This window comes from Rhinatrema bivittatum, chromosome 8 (assembly GCF_901001135.1).
Source record: "Rhinatrema bivittatum chromosome 8, aRhiBiv1.1, whole genome shotgun sequence".
In the NCBI taxonomy this organism is placed as follows: Eukaryota; Metazoa; Chordata; class Amphibia; order Gymnophiona; family Rhinatrematidae; genus Rhinatrema; species Rhinatrema bivittatum.
This window is the reverse complement of record NC_042622.1, coordinates 224278880-224291820: the sequence shown is the minus strand read 5'-3', so window position 1 is coordinate 224291820 and position 12941 is coordinate 224278880. Positions and strand designations below refer to the sequence as shown.

The following is a 12941-nucleotide window of genomic DNA, read 5'->3' as shown; positions in this document are numbered from 1 at the left end:
TCAGTGCTGAGTGAATGCTGCTGCAGGTTGGCTCAGTGCTGAGTGAATGTTGCTGCAGGTTGGCTCAGTGCTGAGTGAATGTTGCTGCAGGTTTGCTGGGTGCTTACTGTAGGTTGGCTGAGTGCTGAGTGAATGCTGTTGCAGGTTGGCTCAGTGCTGGATGAGTGCTGTAATGAGCTGGTATGGTGCTGGTTGAATATTGCTGAAGGTTGAATGGGAATTGGATGAATGCTGTTGAGAGGTGCCAAAGTAGGGGCAAGTATGCTGCTAAAGAGGCCTTGGGTCTGGTTCCTGGGTCTCTCCAAGGGGCTCGCTAAGGGGCAGGCCCCTTAGGTCGCGCCCCTTCGGACGCGCGACGCCCGGCGCGCGTCGCCTCGATTTAAAGGTCTTGTTGTCGCCTTGTGATTGGCCTAGTGCCTTTCGAGGGGCGCGGCTGACTCACCGGGTGTGCTCTGCGAAGGGATTTCTTCGGCTTTTTTTTTTCTGTTTTCTGTTCCGTTTCGTTTTTATTCGGTGGCCTCCTCTGCACGGCTCGTGTTGGGAGCGAGCGGGCTCTTGCCCCGATTGGGCCTCGAGAGCCCCGACAGAGGAGGAGGACGAAAGCGGGTGCCGGAGTCCGCAGAGTAAAAAAAGAGGGCTGCCGGCGGGAGTCGCCTCGATTTAAAGGTCTTGTTGCCGCCTTGTGATTGGCCTAGAGCCTTTCGAGGGGCGCGGCTGACTCACCGGGTCAGATAGTCCAGTAACCGTGGAATGGGGCATGCAAAGGGATCAAAGCCAAGCCCCTTGCACCAGACGGAGAACCTCCTCCACGTCAGTCGATAAGACTTCCTGGTGAAAGGCTTCCTGGAAGCTACCAGCACCTGAGACACTTTGTCAGAGAGGTCCAGAGGCTGCAAGACTTAAGACACTCAACATCTAGGCCGTCAAGGCTAATGCCCGGAGGTTTGGATGGCTCAGCCTACCCCGATCCTGCGTTATCAGATCGGGCAAGGTCCCCAGACGGAGAGGTTCTCTGACTAACAGGTCCCAAAGGAGCAGGAACCAGACCTGTCTGGGCCAGTACGGGGCCATGAGAATCATGGTCCCCCGTCTTGCTGGAGCTTCAAGAGTCTTCATGACCAGTGGAAGAGGAGGATATGCATACAGGAGACCTGTGTCCCAATGTTGGGCAAAGGCGTCCGAGGCTGAAAGTCCATCCATCCTGACTAGGAAGCAGAATTTGCTCACCTTGCAGTTGCTGGATCCAGTGACCACCTGCGTAACTGGAACATATGACTCCGATGGTATATTGCTCTCAGGAGAATGCCCTGTGACAGAGCCCAGGACCAAATCTGTACCGCGTCTTGAAAGAGGAAGAACGACCCCCATGTCTCCCTGCTTGTTTATGTACCACATTGCCACTTGATTGTCTGTTTGTATCAGGACTGCCTTGTGGGACAAGCGGTCTTGAAATGCCCAAAGGGCATAAAGAATCACCCAAAGCTCCAGGAAATTGATCTAATATAGAGAGACTCCTGAGCCGTCCATCGACTCTGCTTGTGGAGGTCGTCCACATGTTCCCCCAAAATTGGGGGGAGGCATCTGTGGTAAGCACTACCTGAGGTTGGGCAACTTGAAAAGGGACTCCATGCTCCAGGTTGGAGAGATTCTCCCACCAGGACAGGGAGACCTGTAGAGGTGGCGTGATGTAAACATGTGCCTCGAGGTCCTGGGACGGCTGCTGCCATTGTGACCGCAATGTCCATCGCACCCTGTGCATGCAGAGCCAGGCCAATGGGGTGACATGGACAGATGCAGCCATGTGGCCCAAAGACGAAGCAACAGACGAGCAGAAACCTGTTGATGCCTCCGGACCACGCTCGCCAGCGATGAAAGGGCAAGCGCCCGATCACGAGGCAGAATCACCTTGGCCTGAATTGTGTCCAGTCTGGCTTCCATGAAGTCCAGGTGGGGCGACGGGCAGAGCTGGGACTTGGGGTAATTGATGACAAACCCCAGAGATTGCAGCACTTGGATGGTCAGGCTTAAAGAGTGAAGCGCCCCCTGTTGGGAGGTGCTTTTGACCAGCCAGTCGACCAAGTAGGGGAACCCATGTACCCCCCTGATGTCTGAGGTGCACCCCCACCACTGCCAGACACTTGGTAAAGACCCGAGGGGCTGAGGCCAGGCCAAATGGCAGCACTCGATACTGGAAGTGCGCTTCTCCCGCCACAAAGCGAAGATACTTCCTGTGACCCGGGAAGATCGCAATGTGGGCAGAGGCATCCTTCAGATCGAGGGTGCAGAGCCAGTCTCCTCTTCCGAGTGGGATCAGAGTACTCAAGAGAGACCATTTTTAACTTTTCCCTATGAAGGACTTTTTTCAAGGCTCTGAGATCGAGAATAGGGCGTAGACCTCCAGTTGTCTTTGGTATCAGGAAATATCTTGAATAGAACCCTCAGCCCTGCTGGTGTAAGGGAACAAGTTCTACCGCTCCTGCCATCAGAAGGGTGGAGAGCTGTCACAAGTATTTCCTGCAGAGCGGACGAAACCCACAATGGACATGGGGGAAAGTCCTCAGGGATGTCCCTGAAATTCAGCCGATACCCTTGGCAGATGACTGTGGGAATCCACCGGTCAGACGTAACGAGTGCCCAGCGAGCGAAGAAGCCTGCCCCTGACTGGAGAGCAAGAAGCCGAGGGTATGGCGAACTGATGCACGCTCCCAGTCAAAACCCCATGGTGGGGCTCTGCTGGGCGGCTGACTGAGGCCTGGGAATCCACTGCTGGCGGGAACAACCCCTGGAACCAGCATGGGGTGTGCAAGTCCAAAAGCTTGGAGGGTAATATTTCCTCCGACGATAGAAAGATTTCCTTGAGTCCTGACGCAAGGATTTCCTGATTGAGGATGGTGGAGCGGAAGCGCTAGTCAACAGCTGTTGAAGGGTCTCATGGTGATAGGGGAAATTGGTTCTTACCTAATTTCTGTGGTTTTTTTATTTCTTTTTAAGAAACTTTAAAGATATACAGAAAGAAGAGCCCTACTTGGGGGATACTTTCCTGAGGCGAGTCATCAGCAGCTAGGAGGGGACCTCAGGGCACCAAGAGGGAGCCAGTCCCCTGGCTATCAGGGGCCCCAGGACTCATGGCCTACATTGGCAGGGATATCCAATCTCCCGTTCTCCCAGCTCAACCCAAGGGATGGCTCGAAGAATGGAACCTGCCACCTCAGGGAGCCTTTTCCAGTCTCCAAATCCAAACCAGTCAGGACAGAAAGGTTTGCACTTCTACCATCTGCTGGAGACAGAGAAATACTGAGGGACTGCAGGTGGCACTCTCTCTTATGAAGCAGTGTTCCAAAGTTTTGTTCTCTACCTCCATCTGCTGGTAGGGATGCATAAACCCACTTGTCTGGACTGATCTGGGTATGTTCAGGAACCTTCAATTGGGCTACTGCATGCCTGACCTTATCCCTGAAGAAATTCTCTCCTGTACAGGACAGACCAGCCAGCTTTTCCTGGACTTCCGGCCGGAGGTCCAAGACGTGGAGCCAAGCCATTCTGCAGGTAATAATGCCTACTGCAGCACTCTCGCCGTCGACTCAAAAACATTGTAGGCGGACCTCCCTTTGTGTTTTCCTGCCTCCAGACCCTGCTGTACCACTGCAGAGAATGCATCTTGTTGCAGCTGTGACAGATGTTCCAATAGCTCTGGACCTGTTTCCACAGGTTCCAGTTGTACTAGGTCATGTATAATTGGTAGGAAGCAATATGGGCAATGAGCATGGTGCCCTTATAGCCCTTTCTACCCAGAGCATCCAACGCCCTATGGTCTCAGCCCGGAGGGGCAGACGCGTGGGTGCAGGAGCGCTTGCTTTTTTTTGAGAACGAACTCTACCACAACCGACTGGTGAGGGATGTGGCACCTCTCAAATCCCAAAGTCTGTTGAACTTGGTAGATGCCATCTGCCTTCCTGTTAACAGGAGGAACTGTCACCAGATGTTCCCAAATCCTAAGAAGTTCCTTAAGGTTTATCATGGACTGGGACAGCCACTATCTCTTTCGGGGCATTGATGAACTGGAGGACTTCCAGCATCTTATGTTGCACGTCCTCCTCTATGAGGAGCTGAAACGAGATGGCTTCAGCCATGGCCCAGACAAAGCCCGCAAAGGAAAGATCCTCCGGAGAGACCTATGCCTCTCATCCAGTGGAGAAGGCTCTGAAAGGAAATCACCGGAGTCCTCAGAAAACAACTCCGAGGTATCATCTCCTCAAGGGTCATATGGGGGCCTCTTCCTCGCTAAGGGGCCTGCATGGATGGCCCCTGTCCAAGCTCCTTGGTCTGAGCACCAAGGGCATCCATGGCACAGAGTTTCCCGATGGCTAAGGAATGGGACTGGGGAACTCTGGCCGCAGGACAAGCGGACCTGAAGGTGCCGGAGGCCGTAGCAAATCATCTTCCTCAGAGAACGCAATAATGGGAATGGCTCTGGAGGAAGGCATCGGTGGCTGCTGGGGGAACAGATGGTCCCTCAGGTACCGGTTGCGTCGGAAGGACACCGAGTAGGACGTCCGGAAGTTCTTGCAGGGGCGCCAAAAGAGATGGCATAGGCACTGGTATGGGGGCAGGTGCCGGGGGCAGTTTGATACCCTGCAGGGCTCTGAGCCATCTGAACCCTGCAATCCACCTCCTCCTGGAAGTCCAGTGTGGTTAGGACTGATGAAGGATGAGGAAGAGGTGTAACCAGAGCTCCGAAGCGGCTTGGTGCCCGGCACAGATATCAGTGGGGAATAAATACCTAGGACTCCCGGGTCTGATAGAGGATGGTGCCTCTTCCCCACGGGGTTGCTTTGGTGGTGGCACAGCAGCTGCCGGTGCTGCACCGGTACCGGAGCCATGCACAGACAGTGATCAATGACGATGTTTGCGTGACTTTTCACAATGCTCGGCCTGGTCCTTCCCCGGCGCTGAGGAAGCTGAAGAGCCCGATGGTCTATCACCAGCTCCTTCTCTCTCTAGACGAACCCACAGAGGGCGTGGAAAGGGACAGTGTGTCCAGCGGTTCCCCTCAGCCCCTCGGTGTTGAAGCTTCTGATGCCAAAGTGGATGGAGCAGACATTTTGGGCCCAAAAGGTTTCTCCATCTTATCCAGGAAGGCACGACGGCCCTTGAGGGTCATCTGATCGCACTGTTAATACCCATGGACATTGAGCAATGCCCCCTGGCAGAGGACACAAACCTCATGCGGATCGGTAATCGATATGGTCTGTGGACACTGGGGGCACCGTCAAAAACTGGATGATGCCATGAAAAAAGGCCGGCGAGTGGTCAATGACAGGCGGCTACTGAGCAGCAACATGCTAGGAATCGACCACAACGAAGGTAAAGGTAAACCTACCATGCCGCTGGAGGGACAACGATTGGAGAAGAGGGACCCAACGTTGAAAAACCGGGTAAGAAAACAGAGAAAAATTGAGAAAAAAAACCCACTCTCAAGAGCAGAGCTCCACCACCGCGAGGCAACTACTTTGAGGAAAAAGAGAGACTGAAGAGGGACCCCGCATGGACTCGCGGATAGTGGCATGCTGGGTATGCTCAGTGTGCCAGTCAAACTTTGACAAAAGTTTTCTGTGCCGGGCTCATTGGTGTTACTCATCTGTGAGGACTACCATCCTGCTTGTCCTAGGAGAACTGGACTACCCTACACCCTGCGGTTTGCTGAACTCCATATTTTCAATCCAATTTCCAGGCAACTGGGAGAGACAGGATGCTAGATTCTCCCATATTGTCTGTAAATCCCATAGGATTGAGTGAACTGGGATTGCTGCAGGCTCAGATGGAGATTCCAGAATCCACATAAGTCTGAAGACCTCGAAACAAAGGTCCTTGTCCTTACAGATGTCAACTCTCAATGCCTTGCTCAGTTTGTCCAATAGTTTGGAGTACAAAATGTCTTCTGGTGGCAAAGCATGCTCTAGCAGATCAGGTAGGGGGTTGGAAGGAATCCCCGTGGACCCTTCCTCAGAACCAAGAGGTGAAGGGACACCAACGCATGACCCCAATGGTGATAAAGGTGATTGGACAAGGACCTTTGCCATTTTGAAGCGAATATTCCCGGGCTTCCTCCTAAGACTGGCTAGATTCATCCGCAGAAAGGGATGGTCAGGGGTTACACCCTGCCACTGAGACTTCTGTTTGAAAATCCTGAGGGGTGGAGGTGAGAAGGACTTCCCTTTGAGGGAACAAATCCATCACTCTGGGCAGGTTAGGTTGAAGGGAACCCTACTTGTCATTAGCTGCCAGTAAGGCAATGAAAGTCTTCCTCAATTCCATCACCTGATCTACAGGCTGCTGTGTTCTCTGACCAGGAGTTAGGGAAGAGATACCTGCTTCAGAGATCAGCATAGGTTCATCTTCTTGAGATGCTTGTAATGGACTCCAGGAGCAAACCCCCTCCTGGGTCAATTGAACTGGTGGATGCATTAAGATCAGAAACACCATGGAGCATATCTGATCTAGCATCTCCAAATAAAGTCCCTGCTCGAGGAGACAAGAAAGAGATAAGGACATCAAGCTGGAGAGAGATAAATATTGTGAATCAAGCTCAGGGCTCTCCATGAATGTTCTCACCTCAAGTATGCCAATTGTACCAATGGAGCCAGGGACTGGTGCCCCAATTGCACTGGGATGCACAGCATTAGTGGATCTGATGCTAAAAACATTGACGGAGCAAACAGCTGTATTGGCTGAATTGAGGCCCACTGCATCAATGGTACCAAAGACTTATTGTGCACAATTTATTTATTGGTTTTTATATACCGCAGCTCAGAGATATCACGTCGGTGTACAGAGAACGAAAAATACGCAATTGCGTTGTACATAAAACAGTATGAAAACAACTGAGAAACTATACATTAAAACAGTTAAATGCATTAACAAAAAAACAGGTTATAAAGATATATATAGATATATAAAGATAATATTATATGGATTAGTTGTAATAGTACAATTTATTATAGTATCAAGGGAGAACTGTAGGAGGGGAAAAGGAATGAAGGGGTATAAATGACATCGAGGGCTGGTATACCAGGCCCAATATGTCAATAGTTCAGATGCAGGCCTCAGCTTTGGCAGCACTGTCTGCGGAGCCAGCGCCAATGCATGGCGCTTCTTTTTCTCATGCTTTGACATGCTCCGTGGGGCCTGCAAAGAGCTCGCAGAGCCTTTGCTGCCCTTCTGAACTTTGCTGACCCCAGCAGACACAGAAATCGACACCACAGAAGTGGAAGTTTTGCTCAAGGAGCTCCTGCTCAATTCAGTACATGTCTTGGCAACCAAAAAGCCATCTTATAAAAATACTGTATAAACAAGCCCCCTTCACTGCCATCCAGGATATGAGAGAGAAAAAAAAACCCCAACTCCATTTATGCACTACAATGAACAAAGAAGGGAGAAGAAAAATTAAGGCAAGCACAAAAGGAAAGGTAGTTCTGCAGTGAAAATAAGCGATATGTACAGTTTAACTATTATGGAAATGTTGCGAATCTACAGAGATCCTGAAAACGAGCAGGACAAAACAATGCAAATTTTGCAGTTTTCCAATCTTTGTATTTTTTTCTCTTTCCAGTTGCACTTTATAAGCCTTTTTTTCCTGCAGTGTTCTTTCTTAGATAACTTCACAGTCTTTGGACATGGTCAAGATCCGGATCAGGTTCACTGAACCTTAAAAGCCAATGGAAGAGGCTGAGACTGTCTGCTCTGAGAAAGCAGACTGCAATGATTCTAGCTTGAAAACTGAGTCTATTAGAAGACTTTTAAATAAAAAGTGTTCACAGGTCCCTAGTAGCCCTGCTGATGGAAGATAAATCCAGCTCTGTAACTTTTTCTGTCTTGACAGTTTGTGCACCAGTCTATACTCTGCCTCAAACTTGGGCAGAGGTGCTCAAACCAGTATTTAGGAGCCCCCCCAGCCAGCCAGATTCATTTATTTAAGCATTTTATATACTGTTGTTCCAAAAGAAGATCAGTTTACATTATCAGCCTTCATATTCTTTATCAACAATCACATACTGTGTGGCAACATTCACATTTTAGGTTAGTACCATAACAAATACATATTCTAGAGCATAATCATATATATTCTAGGACATCGCATTAATAACTATATAATCTAGTCCATATACTACCTTCTAAGTATGCAAATATTTATGATGCATATTAGGGATATCCTGAAAACCTGACTGGCTTGGGGCGGGGTGGAGAGGATTGGTTCAGCACCCCTAGATTAGGGAATTCTCTGACACAGTAATCGCTGCTCAAACTGCAAATAATGAGGAGTCACAGGGCAGGGCAGCCCAAAGGCTGGACCACAGAGAGATAACAGCTCTAAGCCCACTTAGCTACCGCTTTGCTTCCTTGTGCTAAAATCTAGATGGGAAACTCTTTTAGACAAAGGCTTGGTGACTATTTGGTTTATACCGTTCTGTCTCACATACACCGATTCCATGTTTTAAACTAATTAACAGTAACACTAAACAATGCAAGCATCGCCTTGCCAGTATTTCACGGGGGGGGAATCCTTGCCAAAATGAAGTGGCCAACCTTGGTGGCCTGTCCCGACCCGTAGCGAGCAGCACAGGGCTCCTGTCTCCGAACGTAACGCGCCTTGAGCTCGGGTTTGGAAACGTAAGCAATGAAATCCAAAATTTAAACCCGTAAAGGGAAACATGAAAGGGGCATTTATGATGCAAATACCAAGCTGTATACTCACCTTACTTCCAAGGGGACGAAGCATCCTCGGCTCACATGGGGCGGAGGGGGGAACCAGCATTGGACACGCTCCCTCAAGCCCAGGTGCCTGCTGGTCTATGTAGTGCTGGGCGACATACAACTACAGAAACCACAATGCAGTACGAAAGGCGAGTGCGAGGATAAATTATTAATATTATTAGCCAGGAGCAGCAGTGGGAGGGGCGTGAGCCTCCCACGCCACCCTGCGCTCAGAGTTCCTTTATTATAATTACCGACAAGAAGGGAGGGGTGGATGCTGCCAGCTTCAAGGTCGCACTGCTGACCTCACTGAGCCATAACCACTTCCCTCCCCCCCCCTTCTCTGAAGCACGAGACGGACCTGCGGCTCGGCGGAAAAGTACCGTCCAGTGCCGGAGAGTGAGAAGGTGGGGGATCCTTCGGTGCCACCAAGCGCCCTCTGCACGGCCATCTTTGTATGGGGCACGATAAGAAACCGATTAGTTTTATTTTTTTTACCTTCCGTTCCTATGTTTACGGCCTGGAAGTTGGAACACAAATCCTTAGTTGTACCAATGCATTAATCCTTCTCCGAGCGGGAGACTGTGTGTTACCTGCTGAGGAAGGCAAAGGAGGACTCTGTGAAGGAATGCCCCGCACTAAGATGGCGCCCTCCCAAGCAGTCAGTGCTACCGTATATAGGGCAATTACCGAATGTGTAGGATAACTAGACCCGTGGTCAGATGAACGATTAATAAATATAAAATAAGAGATACAGGATAATTTGTTTTCTCATTGACTCACTTGAACATTCTGTGACAGCAGCGCAAAAACCTGCCAGCGAGAGCGGAGGATCTTACATGTTAACTTCAATCAAACTTGCTGTGCCTAGCTTCCTTTCATGTCCAAGTCCTAGGTACCTGCAACCAATCCGCTGCTCCGTTTGAGTTCTATGCCCACCTTCCTTCTGTAGCCAATCAGCTAAATGTAAGCTACAACTCCCTGAATGATTGAGTGTTCCACAGTCAATCGACAGTTTGAGGGATTCCTCCGCCCTGCCTCCAGCAGCCAATCGGCAGAGCTTGAGGAATTAATCGTCCTCTTGTTAGTACTAGGAAGGAGAAGAATTAAAGGGTGGAAGTGAGGCTTTTGCTTTCTTTTGTTTCCTGCAGTAGAGTAGCTGCGTCCTTCCTATAGGTAGGTGGGGCGAGGGATGGATGGGTGGTTTGTTTTTTTTCTTGTTTTCCTTTGACTTGGATTGTCTTCTGTTTCCTTCCTATTCCTACCTACAGTGCAACCAGTCAGCAGTCCTCCCTCACCTGCCTCCAGTACTGGGGTAGGGTGAACTTGCTGCATGAATTTGATGTCATTGCATCTCACAAGGGTTAGTGCTTCTCGCCTGGGAGGCAGGGGTGGGATTGCCTGGTGTATTCTGATGCCAGGGGTTTAATGCTGTTGTTTCTAAGATAAAACCCAATGTCAGACTCGTGCTTTTCAAAACATTGCATTTTCATATGTGGTTTTAGCAGGCTTATGGTATCCTAGGCAAAAGACTGGGCGTACAGGTAGATGAACCAGTAATATAAGGGGTGGGTGTGCCAGGCAACCTGTGATATCACCCAGTCAGTTGGTGCCCAGGGCTAGATTTAAATTTTGGGCATCCATAGGGAACAGGGGCATTCCCCTTAAATAACTGTGGGTTGGGGTCAACTCCCATATTACTCCTTCAAAGTAATCAGAAATATGTGTTTGGGAGGGGGTGTGAGGGACTCCAGATTGACCCTATGCAGATCCCCCTGTTGCGTCTGAACTGCTTGTTACCTAGAGTAGTGGTGGGCAAATTATGGCCCGCGGACCGGATCTGGCCCTTAAAGGTGTTTAATCTGGCCCACCTATCACCTGAAGACTTTCTATTATGTGAAGCTCTCTAATGCTGCAACCTGCCTGCCCGATGTCATCATCATCAAAGGCCAAGTTATCGCACTTGATGCTTGAGCAGGGAGGTTGGTGCGTTTTAGTGTAAGGAGAGGTTCTCACCCTGCCCCCGCCAGCAAGGAAAGATCCCGTTCGTCAGCACTGGCAACATTCCCACCCCCTGTCAGCGAGAAGAGACCCGGCGCTGGTGGGATTTCTACCCCTGCCAGCGAGGAGAGACCCCATTTGTCAGTGCTGGCGGGGTGCTCACCCCCTGCCAGTGAGGAGAGACCCAGTGTGTTACGGCACTGGCAGGATTTCTACTCCCCACCAGCAAGGAGGCAGCCCACTTGGTGCATTAAGAGAAACCTGTTGCGTCGGCGCAGGTGGGGTTTTCATATCCAACCAGCGAGAAGAGATCCGGTGCATCACGCTGGCAGGATTTCCACCTGTGCCAGTGAGGAGAGACCCCCATTTGTCGGCGCTGGTGGGGTTCCCATCCCCCGCTAGCAGAGAGACCCAGTGAATCACAGTGCTTGGCGGAATTTCCAATCCCTGCCAGCAAGGAGGCAGCCCACTTGGTGCACGAAGAGAAACCTGTTGCGTCGGCACTGGTAGGGTTTCCATACCCAGCCAGCGAGGAGAGACCCAGTGCATCAGTGCTGGTGGGATTTCCACACCCCGCCAGTGTGAAGGAGTCCCAGTTTGTCAGTGCGTTTGTTGGTATGCGAGGAGAGACCTGGTGCATCGGTGCGCTGGTGGGATTTCAACCCCTTACCCTCTGCCGCAAAGGGGAGGCTCTGCTGTGAAGAGTGGTGAGTAAGGGGAGGGACAGAGAGGGAGGCGACGGAAGGAACAGAAAGTGGTGAATATGGTGAGTGAGTGAAACGGAAGTGACATGAGTGAGTGGGAAGAAGAGGGTGAGAGAGGGAGGAGGTGAGTGTCAGGAAGGGAATGAGTGAGTGGGTGTTTATGTATTTTATTTTAGACATTTTATATACCATCATTCCATGTAAAGATCACAAGGGTTTACAAATATAACATTCACAACTATAAACTAACAAATAATGACTGGTTACAGAGGTAGTAAACAGGCATTGACATCTATCAAATGAGGTTTTCGTTTTCTTTTTTTCTTTTCTTTTTATATGCCATACTGGGTCAGACCAAGGGTCCATCAAGCCCAGCATCCTGTTTCCAACAGTGGCCATCCAAGTCACAAGTACCTAGCCAGTACCCAAACGTTAAATAAATCTCAAGCTACTATTTCTTATTAATTACCATCATAGCAGTTTATGGATTTATCCTTTAGAACAGTGGTTCTCAACCTTCTTTCGGCTGGGACACACCTGACAGATGGTTCTCACATGCGTGACACATTGAACATGTGACCATCACAGGGCTAAATGTAAACATGCACTCTGCATCCACAGGAATCCCCTCAACCCCCAGCAATGAGTGCAGAGCAGAACTAGGGCATTACCCTGTACAACTCGCCATACAAAAAAGATATTCTGGTTCTGATGACATCTCAGTAAAAGCAAAACAAACTCCCTTTACTACCAGGCACAATAGCCTTCCTTATGAAAAGACAGTAATTTGCCACTAATGCATATCCTATTGAGAAAACACAACAAATAAGATTGATACAAATGCCTACATGCTGGTAAAATGCCTCACCTCGATCAAAAACCCAGAACTGACCTTCACCAAGAACAGAAAACCACAAATTATAAATATGGAGACTGAAACTGGAATGGAAAACCAAAAAAGCCACTCTGCATGCAGTGCGAAGCTGGAGAAATGGAAAGAGAAATACAGCACCTAACAGACTCTCGGGATTTGCAATAATGCACACAAACTAATCTGCACAAAGTTACACCTGTATTATGGAACACACTCAAACAGTAACAACCCTATCTAAGAAATACAACTATTAAACCAGGCCCTAAACACTAATACATTTCCTATTGGGAAAACAGAATAAGCCAAGCTGCTATACAGCCCCACACAGAAATAATTGTAAAGCTATACTAAAAATGTTACAAAACAGCTGCTGAACAGAATAACATCCAACAATTAGAAACTCATAAAAATTATTAAACATGCCCATATATCAATAAAATATTTCAAAACAGCAGACATCGCATAATACCCAATAATTAAAATGGCAGTCAATCGAGAAAAATACATTTAAAAAGCCACCTTTACTTACCCTCTCCAGCAACTCCCCTACTCCTTTCCCTTCCAGGCCAATAGCACTCACCAGAAGCAGCAAGGGCTGCTGAAATCCTGTC

General features: G+C 49.4%; 1 protein-coding gene across 5 annotated transcripts in view; it reads right to left on the bottom strand.

Annotated features, from left to right (window-relative positions):
• CCDC124 (coiled-coil domain containing 124) overlaps positions 1 to 9672 on the bottom strand; it is a 46805-nt gene extending 37133 nt beyond the window's left edge. For 2 of the 5 annotated variants that reach the window (XM_029613737.1, XM_029613741.1), the window contains exons 1-2: positions 9535 to 9668; positions 9250 to 9347 (exon numbers count right to left, since the gene is read on the bottom strand). The gene's annotated coding sequence lies outside the window, so the exon portion shown is untranslated. Of the gene's footprint in view, positions 1 to 8752; positions 8904 to 9249; positions 9348 to 9534 lie in introns of those variants that run through there. The other 3 variants (XM_029613738.1, XM_029613739.1, XM_029613740.1) reach the window with 3 other exon arrangements.
• Between the last annotated feature and the right edge of the window lie 3269 nt (positions 9673 to 12941).